The sequence below is a fragment of the Nelumbo lutea genome, chromosome 6 (genome assembly GCF_056320005.1).
Source record: "Nelumbo lutea isolate HS-2025 chromosome 6, American lotus-T2T, whole genome shotgun sequence".
In the NCBI taxonomy this organism is placed as follows: domain Eukaryota; kingdom Viridiplantae; phylum Streptophyta; class Magnoliopsida; order Proteales; family Nelumbonaceae; genus Nelumbo; species Nelumbo lutea.
Genome location: NC_142689.1, coordinates 44,714,651 through 44,728,428, shown reverse-complemented (window position 1 = coordinate 44,728,428; position 13,778 = coordinate 44,714,651). Strand labels below are relative to the sequence as shown.

Here is a 13,778-nt window from a genome sequence, read left to right as displayed (position 1 = left end):
AATCCCGTCCCTGATTTCAGCAATATAAGGAAGAGGAATTTGTAAACTGTTGTTCTACTCAGAGATTACTAAATTCAGACCTGTTTGTAAATTGCTACTGAATTCTGTATATTGAATAAGATGTTGATCTGCTTTTAGTTAGCTGCATTTATTTATTTTAGGATGTAGGTTTGTATATTCCAATACTTCACTTTACATTTTTAGTTGTAATAGGATTAGTTATTTATTTTCTTTTGTGAATATTGGCCTTTTTATTGCTTTGACCTTTACAGTTTATGACAAGCAGACCTGAACTGGAAGAGATCCTTTACGACCCGGAGATTGAACGGACTCTCCGTGTCCGTTTGAGAGCTGCTAAGCAAGTCAGACAAGAAGCACAAGAAATGGCTGAACAAAGAACTATGATGGATTATGCCAAGCCCACCCTCACCGGGACTGTCTCCAGGATTATCAAGCCAACTATTGCTGCCAATAACTTCGAAATTAAACCGGCCATAATCCAAATGATACAAAATATGGTTCAGTTTTGTGGTATGGCCCATGAGGATCCGAATGCCCATATTGCTAACTTCTTGGAAATCTGTGACACCTTCAAACACAATGGGGTAAGTGATGATGCCATCCGGCTGAGGTTATTCCCATTTTCTTTGAAGGATAAAGCCAAAGCTTGGTTGAATTCGTTACCGGCAGGATCAATAGCTACGTGGGACGAAATGGCCAGCCGTTTTCTCTCTAAATATTTTCCCCCTTCTAAAACTGCTAAAATGAGGAATGACATCACTACTTTTTTCCAGCAAGAGGGGGAATCTCTCTATGAGTCCTGGGAACGTTACAAGGAGCTACTAAGGAGGGTTCCTCACCATGGCCTTCCGATTTGGCTGCAAGTGCAAACATTTTATAATGGTCTGACCGATTCAAACAAGACCATCTTAGATGCAGCAGCTGGGGGCTCCATAAACAATAAGACTCCCGAGGTTGCCCATGCACTCATCGAGGAGATGGCAGCCAATAACTACCAATGGCATTCAGAAAGGACACCAGTTAGAAAGCAGCATGGCTTTCATAATGTGGATACATACACAGCTCTCTCTGCACAAATAGGAGCACTTAGCAAAAAATTTGATGAGATGCAGATGGCAGCTATGCATGTACAGTATGATAAGTGTGGGGGAGGCCATGATAGCACTGAATTCCAAGTTGGCAGTCAGTCTTTTCAGTCCACAGAACAAGTAGACTTTGTTGGCAACCTTACAAGACAGCCAGGAAATCAGTACCATCATGCCCATAACCCCGGATGGAGAGGCCACCTGAATCAGCATGCACCTAAGCCTTTCCACCAAAACTTCTATCAGCCAGAACTGAAATCTAACTTGGAGGAGCTGATGACCAAGTTCATAGCTAGTGCGGAAAATAGATTTCAGAAAAATGAAACATCGATAAGGAACTTGGAAACTCAGGTTGGGCAGCTGGCACAGATGATTTCAGAAAGGGCTCCGGGTACCTTACCTAGTAACACCATGGTAAACCCAAGGGAACAAAAGGCTGTTGGGAGAATTCCCAATTCAGATACTTAGTCATAAACTGTCTTACTTACTTTTTGTTTTTATTTTTCATAGCATTTAAAGTTTAGTTAGTTTTTCTTAGAATTTAATTGAATAAAGATACTGATCTCCTCTTCTAGTTTGCAAGTGATTTCTAGCAGAAGAAGTTTTCCACCGACAACATATTGCAGAATTTAAGAATGATCTTCAGGGAAGTCCTCTAAATACCTCCTATTACTTGATGATGCTCTTGCTAGTTTTATTGTTACTGCCTAACACTACGAACATTGAGGACAATGTTCATCTTAAGTGTGGGGGAGTGAGCCCAAGGCTAGGGTATGGGGGCTGAAACCATGCACCCTAAAAATAAGACTGGAACCTCTCAAGTTCATTACTATTTATTTAATGATTTTTTTTTAGAAGGAATTCAATGAATTGAGGGAGACTGATGTACTTGTTAAGTTTTTATTCTTGTGAATGACCCAATTTGATATATGCATGAGAAAAGGGGAGCTGAATATGCCTTTCAGCATGACTAGCCCTAACTTCCTTCATGTGTATGGAAGCCCTTGATTTCATTGTTAATGGTCAAGAAAGCTAGTGCACATCTGAAGTGTTGATTCTTGAGGTTCAATAATTGCAAAGAAGGACAAAAGCCCAAATTGACTCCGCTATTTTGAGCTAAATAGTAAAACTAGCAGCTCAGAACATGAGTCCTACCTCAAGTAAGTGACCAGTGTGAGATGGAGCATAAGATGCACTCACACCAAAAAAAAAAAAAAAAAAAAAAAAAAGAGAGAGAAAAGTGTGTGAGATGGAGCATAAAATGCACTCACACCGAAAAGAAAAAAAAAAGAAAAGGGTGAGATGGAGCATAAGATGCACTCACCCTTAGAAATAAGTAATTGTGGTGACAACCGAGGTTCAAAGGGGCACTCTAAAGTTGAACTCTCATTGAGATTTAGTTACAGATGTGAAACTTAGTGAAATTTGATTATTAACCTTGACAATTAAGGAGCTGATTTATATATGAATTAGGAGTGAAGGCTAGACTATGATGAAATTCATATTCTCCTTTCCTCGGATCTGATACATATCTTAAATGGTAATTTACAAGAATAAGAGTTGAGCACTTACAAAAGTTCCCCGACTACTCAATGAATTTCTATCTTAAAAAAAAAAAGTTCACCAGGTAAATGGTGAGAACAGAAGGGGGGAATGTTAAGTTTATGGCTGATGTCGTTGCTTGAGGACAAGAAAAAGCTTAAGTGTGGGGGTATTTGATGAACTTACAATTTATCTATAATTTTTGATGACTTTAGCATGGATTTTTATGTCGGTTTTATTAATTTTTGCCTTAATTTAGCTTGATTGCAAGAAAGATTTCAGGGGGAGCCAAATCAACAAAAAGAAGGCAAAAGCAAGAAAAGAAAACCCAAAATTTATCAAGTTCAGCCCGGCCCAGTCATGAGAGCAAGAGAATTTCATTCGGCCCAAGAAGAGCAAGTGAAACTCTTTGAAAAATCCAAGGGAAGAAGCCTAGCAAGAAGGAAATTTCGGCCCAGCCCATTTTTAGCCCAAATAACAGCCTAGAGTGTAGCCCACTTGAGCTCAAAAGCAAGCTAATTTGTAGCCCAAATAGCAGCCCAAAGGGAGCTAGGGGCGGCAACTCCAAGATGTTTCTTGAAGAGAAGGAGGGAGCACTCTAGAAGGTTCATAAGGGGTGTAATACACCCCATTCTAGAGGCTTCAAGAAGGGGCAAGAGCCCCCTTGAAAAACTATATAAGGAGGCCTCTAGGAGGGGATAAAGTTGTTCAATTGCTTGAGAGGAAGGCTCTCCCACTCTTAGAGGTTCGGCCACCTTGAGAGAAGAGAAGAGAAGAAGGCTAGGCGCAAGGAAGAAGAAGAAGAAGGGCTGAAGGAAGTTCAAGACAAGCAAGCTAGAAGAAGAAGGTGAGTTCGAATTGAGGGTTTGTGATTCAAAGATCTTTTGTAATAAATCATTTGTAGTTTCATTCTCTTTTGATTTGAATTCAGTTTCTTAGTTATATGTTCTTTCTTCTTTCTCCTTGTTTCCATTCTTCCTTGATGTATTTCAGCTTGTAAAATTTCAGTTCAGCAATTTAATTCATTTTGATTCATTCAAATGGTCATGCATTGTACTTGAAGTTTCTTGAATAAGGGTGTGATTGTAGATTAATTCGGCCAACTAACCTTCAAAACTCAGATCTGAATTCTCAGATCTGAGATTGCAAGATCTGAATTGCTTGAAAGAGAATTCAGATCTGCAATTTTCAGATTGGGCGAATTAATCTATAGCTTGGAATTCCTAGAGTGCTTGAGAGAGACTCTAGGAATTCAGATCTACTATTCAAGAACTGAATTGAGTGCAAGGTTAGAGATAACTTGCACAATTCAGTTGGTGATCAATTCAGATTTGAATTGATGCCTTAGAAGTGTTTGAAGAAATGCATGCATGGGGATTAGATTCTTGCTAGAGATAGAAGAACCGTCACTCATGCATAGGATGAACATGCGCTTGAGAGAGGCTGTTCATGACCTTGGGGTTTCACCAAACCAAGGCTCAATCATGATTCATTCGAATGATCCAAATTGATAGATTGCTGAATTCTGAGATTGACATTTACTGCTTACTCTTCTAACCTGAATTGAAGGCAATTGGACCAATGATTTAGATAGATTTTAATTTAGGATTTTTTTAGCTTTCATTAAAGTTTTGATTTATTTGTTGATCAGATAAGAAGTGCTCAATTTAGTATTGGTAATTGTTTTCTAAATCCTCGTGGGAACGATACTTCACTCACTACTTTATTACTTGAACGGCTAGTGCACTTGCTAGTGTCACAATGAGCCACACATCACATATAGTGTAGGATTAATTGAATCTTTGAACTGGACCAGATTTCTAGTATTTCCCTGGACCTTGGAGATTGATGGGCAAAACTGGAAAGTTACACCCGACCCCTAGACTCGATTATGATACTGCACTGGGTGTCGGATTAGGCTATCTTTGATGTACCAATCAGTGAGATCCTTAGTAGGGGTCAAAACATTGGTATGTTGGGACAGTCTGAGAATTCATTTGAGTGGGTGATCATAGTGATAGGATCAACCCCTTTGTCGGACAAAGGTAATGATCAGGGATGCACTCTCACTAATGGAAACCAAGACTACCGGCAGCCGATTTCAATCGTTGAGATTTGTTTTGCAAAATATATTTTATATGAGATATAAAAGTATATATATTATGGTTTCGAAATGATTTGCAAAAGGTTTTAATTCCCGGGATCCATATAAGCAGAGAGTGCAACACTGTTCTTTGCAGCCGAGGGAGAGGTCCTCTCTTGTCGGGCAGTGTATGATCATTATGGGCTGAGAGGTTAAGTATAAGACCATTGAGGATAATACCTGATGGGCTAATTGCATCTACCCATAGTCCCTGGGTGTTACAAGGTGGCTTGGCCCAAGGACCACTTAGGGTAAGTGTTGGGCCCATAGAGCCCATCTAATGGGTTTTCAAGGGGTGCACTGTCCATAACAGTGTATTCGGCCATGCCATGTAACAAAGGCCGGGCCGAACCCATGTGGCTGATGTGTAGATCAATGTTTGGGTCCCACGCTATACAAGGAAGCCCAACTGGGCAGTAGTTTGAAAGGCTAAATGAATACATAACCTTAAATGGGCCCTAAGCCCATTTCGAACTGAGCTAATTTGATTAATCACTTAAGGGGTAAATTCTGAGATGGATCAACTGATAGGATTGGTCCCAGACCCTATCCACTTAGAGAGTCCAAGATCTAAATGAGATTTAGATCTAGAAACCTCCTAATTAGATTAGGAGATGGCTGATCTAATCTGCAGATAAGATAAGGGTTATCTCTTATCTTAAAGGGACTACTAATCCAAATATGATTTGGGTTAGCAACTCCTAATGGGATTAGGAGTTGATCCCTTTAAGATTATAAAAGGAGAAGGGGGCGGCAGCCTTTAGACATGCAAGCTACACACTCTTGTCTTCAGAGCTGAGATTACTAGAAGAGAGAATTCTGCACCCTACAAATACTCTCTTGCTGCATCCTTTTGCAGCCGCCGCCTACAGCAGTTCGATCTCCAGTTCTTGGGAGAAATCAAGATTGGATCTTAATACCAATCTTTTGGAGAAAAGATTGGTGGGAGTTGTATTCACAAGCCATCCAGTTGATTCTTGCGAAGGGTCAAGTTCTTTTGGAAGAACACTTCTGATTCTGCTCCACCTTGCACTGCGCCATCTTCAGTGGGAGCAGATTTTGGATCCTTCCTTGGGCGTGAACACCTCCATTGGGAGATACTACTTCTCTGTATCAACTATTATCTCTCCCTACTCCTTTTGGTTTAGATCTGGTTCAGTTTATGGTTCAAGAATGATCCTTGAAAATATGATTTTCTAAATGGGGAATTCGATTCCCAGTTGAAGGGAGAGAAAAATTTTTGAAATTCGCCCCCTTATTCCGCAATCATTGGGTGTCCATGTGATGGATTTCCTATCCCTTCAGTGGTATCAGAGCCATGGTTCAAGTATTGAACCATTCTGTTTCAGATTTGAACCTACGCAAATAGGGAAAAGGCATTCTACCCAATTTGCGCAGATATGGGTTTTGGGAAATTTGTTCCCAAAATTGATGGGCAAATAATCTGAAATTAATTTTATATAAATCTGATTACTGTTCAGAATAGTTCTTTATGATTTTCTTGATTTATGGGTTGTTCGTACAAGAGGAGATCGAATTCTTGATTTGCGCAGGGAGAACTGCAAGATTTGTAGTTTCTTGATTAATTTATTACAAATGGTCTGTAAATAATTTTTTTTTTTTTTAGACTCAATGTATAGGCATTCGGTCTGATGTAATTATTAATAGAAATATGATTTCTATTTATTTTTATTTTTGGATTGAAGATGGTGGCGCAGAAAAGGAGATTTCGCAGATGGGAGACATAAAATCTGCGATTTGCAGTTTGTTAAACTACAATCTGTGATCTAACCTCTGTTTTGCAGGATGGAGTGTGCGAACAGCCCTGATTAACTGATTCATGATTTTCTTTTATCATTTATTTAATTTCAGATTATTTTATTGAATTAAAGATTTAATTAAAGATCAAACCTTAGACCCATTCGAACCAAGATTGGTTCAAACTGTTTGGACCAAATCTAGGGTTTAACAAGGCTGAAAGTCAACCATATTTTTCCCACTAATGGGCCTAAGGATTGATATTTAATTAAATGGTTAATTCGGCCCAACCTGTAAAGGCCCAATTTTAAATAGTTAAAACTGCTAAAAGCCCACTTCAAAGGATAAAGCTATATGGGCCGAACTGGGTAACCCTAATTCAGCCCATATACCTAGATAATATTAATGGTTAATATTATGGATTTTTAACGGGCTTCCAATGGGCCTTACAGATAATTAATTGATTGGATCAATTTATCCCTGCATGAGATGTATGGATGTATGATGTGCTGCGTACATGGGCCATAAGTGTTGGGCCCATGCTCATTCGACAGTGGCTCTTGCACACACCATGGCTGAATGCATATCATTGCCATGGTGTCCCTTTTGGTTATTGGATGACCTCCCTCAGTGGTGGGCCCCACACCTCATCAATTTATCCCTGCCAATTTAAGGCCCACCGAAATCTGACTTTATGAAAGTCAGTGGGAGCCACTTTGGTTTGACCTAAATCAAACTAGGGCATAATTAACTGTTCCCTCTAGCTAATATGAGTGCAAGTGATAGAAGATTCATATGATGAACTCTCTAAAGGCCTTCCATCATTAGCATGAGGATGAGTCCTTCAGTAATGAGGAAACGCACCAAAAATTGAGCTATCCATTTGCTGTTGGGCTTGTCTAAGTGTTTCATAAGATTATAGGGGCGTCATAGACCGATGTGGGAGGGGCTTCACCAGAAAATGGGAACTCTCTCACGGTACCTTGGCGTTCACGAATATGATGGGTAAGCACTCACTGGACAGAAAGGTTTACCTGAAAACGGCTCTGAACCTTGTCTGACAGAGGCTGATGAGACGGAAAAGAACCCTATTTTTGTCCCCTAATTTTCATCTTTTTTCATTATTTTAACACTTAAATGCACTCATTACTCTTGTATTTCGATTCAGGGCAATAAAGAAGGCAATTGGAAGGAAACATGCCAATTCGGGTGATTTTGCACAGTTTCGGCGATAGTCAGTGATCTGGGCCTAACTCACAATTCCGGACTCCGAATTGGGCAATTCAAGAAGCATTAGAAAGAAGAACGAAAGGTCCACAACTTTTATGTTTTGGGTTTTGACTGATTCGGTACACATCGAGTACGAAACCATGCCCGAAGTCGGAGCAAGAGTCTAGAGTCCTAATTCGGATGTAATCTCCCAAGAGGGAGAGTGTCTTATTAGATCTAAACTTTGAATGTAATCCTATAAGGATAAGAAGGTTGGGGATTAGATAAGAGATAGGATAGGATTAGTTCAAAGAAGATAAGATCAAGACTCCCTAAAGATAAGATTATCTCCTAGAAGGAGTTGGAAAGCAGCCCTCTCCTTTGGCTATATAAAGAGGGGGGCGAACCAGCTCTAGCATCACTCATTCCAAGATCCAAGAGATCATCAAGAGGCCAAGAAGCTCAAGAAGGTAGTTCGGCTATGGAAAGCATGGAGATTGCATAGATCATGAGTAGTTAAGCTTCTTTTTCTGGTTCAAGAGGGGAGGTTTGATCGTGTCATTGTGATGTTCTGTAGTTACTTTATTTTCTTGCTTTCTAATTCAAGTATTCATTGATTCTTGTGTATATTTTTATTAGATATTGATGTTAATTAGTTTGACAAACTGAATTAATGTTGATTTTCCTATTGCTATCCATGATTTCGGTGATCCGTAATTGTCACAAATAATGGTACAAGTAGCAATTAGGTTGATATCTTTTTGGGTTAATTGTTCGTGACAGCCTTTGACCAATGTTTTATCATGGTTCAACCTAAAGGAATCGATGGAACAAAATTCAATAATTGCAGCTATCTCAATTATTGTTATTTTGGTTTAACTGTTTTCAAAAATCTTAATGCTATCATTGTTTAACATGGAACGCTATCGTACCCAGTTGAGTGGTGATAAGTGTTGATCGAATGCTGGGTTTGGTCAACTGAATTAGGAAAACACAAGATTTATTATGGCTATCCTAGTAAATCTAAGGTTAAATGCTTGAATTGCAAAAATGCTTAATTGTACCTAGGATCGATGGCCAATCGATTCAACCCAAACCCTTGAACCAGAATTTGGTAAGATTGAATTTTCTCTTGTTTAGTTAGTTTGTTATTCATTTAATTTTAGTTATTAAAATTTCCCACACAATTACTTTATCCATTCGGCTAAGAGATTACTGATTTGCTCCCTGTGAGATTCGACCTAGTACCACTTTTACTACAAATATTTTATTGTGGGACTAGTACGAATTTTGAGGGCTTCGACAAACCCGCCAAAATTTTGGCACCGTTGCCGGGGAGCAACGTTAATTTCTTAGCTATTACCTTCTTTTGTTATCTTCTTGTTTATGACTCGTGCTTCTCAACGAGGTGAAATTCAGTACAACCCCGAAATTGAGAGGACCACCCGTCGTTTAAGGAAGGAGGCAAAGCAAAGGAAGGATCGCTCACCTAAAAGGGTGAACTCAGATATCGATCTACCCACTTGTGATTTTTCCATCTTCGAAGAAGTAGAAAGAATGGCTGATAGAGAGAGGACATTAAGGGAGTTGGCTGCACCAATTATGAACCAACAACCCTTATGCATCACGTACCCCACTCTTGAGGTAGCCTTTGAACTCAAATCTGGTTTGATTCAATTATTACCTATGTTTCATGGTTTCCCAGGTGAGGACCCTCACAAACATCTAAAGGAATTTCATGTCGTCTGTTCAAGCATGAAACCCCACGGTATGACCGAGGACCAGGTAAAACTCATAGCCTTTCCATTTACTTTAAGAGATAAAGCAAAGGATTGGCTGTATATTCTCCCTCCCGGTTCTGTACGCACATGGGATGAAATGAATTGGATATTTTTAGATAAATATTTTCCTGCATCCCGGACTGTGAATATAAGAAAAGAAATATGTGGAGTTCAGCAGTTTGGTGGTGAGACATTATATGAATATTGGGAAAGGTTTAAGCAACTTGTTGCTAGTTGTCCCCACCACCAAATTCCTGAACAATTGTTAATCCAATACTTCTATTGAAGGGCTTCAGCCCATGGATAAAGTATGGTCGATGCAGCCAGTGGAGGAGCTCTAGTGAACAAGACACCTGAAGCGGCGAAGGAATTAATCTCCAATATGGCCAAAAATTCTCAGCAATTCGGTAAAAGGACAAAAGGTACCATTAGAAGTGTTAACGAGGTAAGCCATGCAAATTTAGAAAACCAGATTTCTGACTTAACTGCTTTGGTTAGGCAACTAGCTGTAGGACAATTACAAACTGCTAGGGTGTGTGGTATCTGTTCGATCCATGGTCATCCTACGGACATGTGTCCATCATTACAAGATGGATCGATGCAGCAAGTAAATGTCGTAGGAGGATTCCCAGGGCAGCCCCAACGAAAGTATGATCCCTACTCCAATTACTACAATTCAGGGTGGAGAGATCATCCAAATCTAAGCTACGGAAACCCAGGAGGACAGCAGCAGTATCAGCCCCATTTTTTCAGTCAACAGCCCCAGTTTTCAACACCCATCACAGCGCAAGGCCAACCCCCGAATTCAGGTACATCATTAGAAGATATAGTTAAGGCTCTAGCTACTAATACTCAACAATTTCAACAAAAAACAAGAGCAAGCATTCATAATTTGGGGAACCAAATCAGCCAACTTGCCACTTCCATTAGTAAGTTGGAGGCGCAGAGCTCCGGAAAACTATCATCAGAAGTGGTAGTCAACCCCAAGGAAAATGTAAGTGCAGTGGTGCTGAGAAGCGGGAAGGAACTACAGCTAGAACCCACCTCACCAAGGAAGGTAGAAAAAAGACAAGAAGAAGAGGAGGTACAGGACTCAAACAAAAGCCCCATTAAGGTAGGAGTTAGAGAGAACGTTTCAGTTGTGATCAAGAGGACCTTACCAGAAAAACATGCTGATCCAGGTATGTTCACCCTATCAATGTCATGCCATACTCAATTTACTATGCTTTGAGATTAGGTCCTTTAAGGAAAATTAAAGCTGTTATCCAATTAGTTGATCGTTCTAATGCCTACCCAGAAGGGATTGTTGAGAATGCAATGGTGCAGGTTAATGATTTAATTTTCCCAGCTAATTTTTACATTTTGAAGATGGAGGAGGACATGATCGAAAGTTCAGCCCCACTTCTATTAGGCAGACCATTCATGAAAATGGCCAAGACCAAAATAGATGTGGATGAGGGTACCCTCTCTATCAAATGTGATGGAGAGACTATTAAATTTAATATTTTTGAAGCTATGAAGTACCCAATTGAAGACCATTCGATCTATTCGGTTGACACTTTTGATCCAACTGTGTAGGAAATTTTTGAAAAAGATATGAATGAGGAGTTAGAATCGAGTGCACAATTGGATACCAAGGCCCCTATTCCAAATTTGAACCCGCCCATGATGGATGGAAGGGGAGCACACCGAAAGCTGCAACCACGAGAGTTAAAGTAGCAAAGGAAAACATCGAGCATAACGACGTTAAACAATTGCGCTTCTGGGAGGCAACCCATTATGTTTAGTTAATTTGTTATTTTGTTTGGTTTTGATTTTTGTGTTTAGCAGGAACCCAACAAGACAAACAGGGAAGTACCCCCAAATCCTTCTGCTTTATGCATAATCACATACAGTGGGGACAATGTATAACTTAAGTGTGGGGGGATTAGGGAAATCTGATGGAAATTTGGGATACCTTACCTTCTTAAAATTTCTTCTCCCGAAAACTTATCCTTCAATGATTTCAACTTATCATGAATCATGCGCTTAGGCTGAATAAATAAGATAGGATGCAAGCATGACTAACTGAATCTTTCTTGGCTGCATATGGTACCTCATGATTTTAATCGATCAATAGGCAAGATGCATAAGGGTTTGATTGATTTTCACATAATTATCTATCAAACATGGGTTGATTATTCTAGAACTTGCTGTGTTAGGCATATAGAGACCACGATCAATGAATTCATGGATCAGGCAGTGAAACCCTATGATTCTTGTGCAAAAAAAAAAAATCGTGACTAATGTGAGATGGAGCATAAAATGCACTCACATCTAGAAATGAAAGCATGTGTGAGATGGAGCATAAAATGCACTCACATCTTGAAAAGAAGGCAAGGGTGAGATGGAGCATAAAATGCACTCACCCTAGAACCCCAACCCCATTCTCACCTTCAGATCCTAGGAATTCACACTAAGTGGTGGAGATGTGATACATAGCAAGCTTATGGCAATAAGCACACCTTGTTTTGATTCAAAGGAAAGTAATTGCATCTGGCTGAATTGGTTTGTTAAAAGCAATGAGCACCCGTGCAGTCCAAGGAGTTTCAGCCCTGGAAGGCTTGTCTCCTTGACTATCGATTTAACTTGGGACCATGAGGAATGGTGATTTGCGATCACTCTTGGACAAGAAAAAGGGGAGAAAGAGATGAAAAGGGAAAGGTTGCCAAGTATGAACTAAAGCATGCGATGAACTAGGCCTCATGTAGAGAAAAAGAAATATTGAAAATCAGTAGTTGGTTTCTTTTGTGTTACTTGAGTTTTTGCCTTGCCCGAGGACGAGCAAAGTTTAAGTGTGGGGGGATTTGATGAGATGGAAAAGAACCCTATTTTTGTCCCCTAATTTTCATATTTTTTCATTATTTTAACACTTAAATGCACTCATTACTCTTGTATTTCGATTCAGGGCAATAAAGAAGGCAATTGGAAGGAAACATGCCAATTTGGGTGATTTTGCACAGTTTCGGTGATAGTCAGTGATCTGGGCCTAACTCATAATTCCGGACTCTGAATTGGGCAATTCAAAAAGCATTAGAAAGAAGAACGAAAGGTCCACAACTTTTATGTTTTGGGTATTGACTGATTTGGTACACATCGAGTACAAAACCGGGCCCGAAGTTGGAGCAACGTCTCAGCCAGGCCCATTTAACAGCTGAAGCCCAACTCGCAGAAGAACCTGGAAGCAGCCCAAGTAGCAGAGAAGCCCAACTCGGATACAAGAGTCTAGAGTACTAATTCGAATGTAATCTCCCAAGAGGGAGAGTGTCTTATTAGATCTAAACTTTGAATGTAATCCTATAAGGATAAGAAGGTTGGGGATTAGATAAGAGATAGGATAGGATTAGTTCAAAGAAGATAAGATCAAGACTCCCTAAAGATAAGATTATCTCCTAGAAGGAGTTGGAAAACAGCCCTCTCCTTTGGCTATATAAAGAGGGGGAAAACCAGCTCTAGCATCACTCATTCCAAGATCCAACAGATCATCAAGAGGCCAAGAAGCTCAAGAAGGTAGTTCGGCTATGAAAAGCATGGAGATTGCGCAGATCATGAGTAGCTAAGCTTCTTTTTCTGGTTCAAGGGGGGAGGTTCGATCATGTCATTGTGATGTTCTGTAGTTACTTTATTTTCTTGCTTTCTAATTCAAGTATTCATTGATTCTTGTGCATATTTTTATTGGATGTTGATGTTAATTAGTTTGACAAACTGAATTAATGTTGATTTTCCTATTGCTATCCATGATTTCGGTGATCTGTAATTGTCACGAATAATGGTAGAAGTAGCAATTAGGTTGATAACTTTTTGGGTCAATTGTTCGTGACAGCTTTTGACCAACGTTTTATCATGGTTCAACCTAAAGGAATCAATGAAACAAAATTCAATAATTGCAGCTATCTCAATTATTGTTATTTTGGTTTAACTGTTTTCACAAATCTTAATGCTATCATTGTTTAACATGGAACGCTATCGTACCCAGTTGAGTGGTGATAAGTGTTGATTGAATGTTGGGTTTGGTCAACTGAATTAGGAAACCACAATGTTTATTATGGCTATCCTAGTAAATCTAAGGTTAAATGCTTGAATTGCAAGAATGCTTAATTGTACCTAGGATCGATGGCCAATCGATTCAACCCAAACCCTTGAACCAGAATTCGGTAAGATTGATTTTTCTCTTGTTTGTTTAGTTTGTTATTCATTTAA

The 13,778-nt window shown here is 39.5% G+C and overlaps 2 non-coding genes across 2 annotated transcripts; both read right to left on the bottom strand.

The window, feature by feature from the left end:
- Positions 1-761: 761 nt before the first annotated feature.
- LOC148848806 (small nucleolar RNA R71) lies at positions 762-868 on the bottom strand. The gene has a single exon (XR_016101585.1). It is a non-coding gene; the product is annotated as a small nucleolar RNA R71 (small nucleolar RNA).
- An 8,816-nt stretch (positions 869-9,684) lies between these two features.
- LOC148848805 (small nucleolar RNA R71) lies at positions 9,685-9,791 on the bottom strand. The gene has a single exon (XR_016101611.1). It is a non-coding gene; the product is annotated as a small nucleolar RNA R71 (small nucleolar RNA).
- Positions 9,792-13,778: the final 3,987 nt, after the last annotated feature.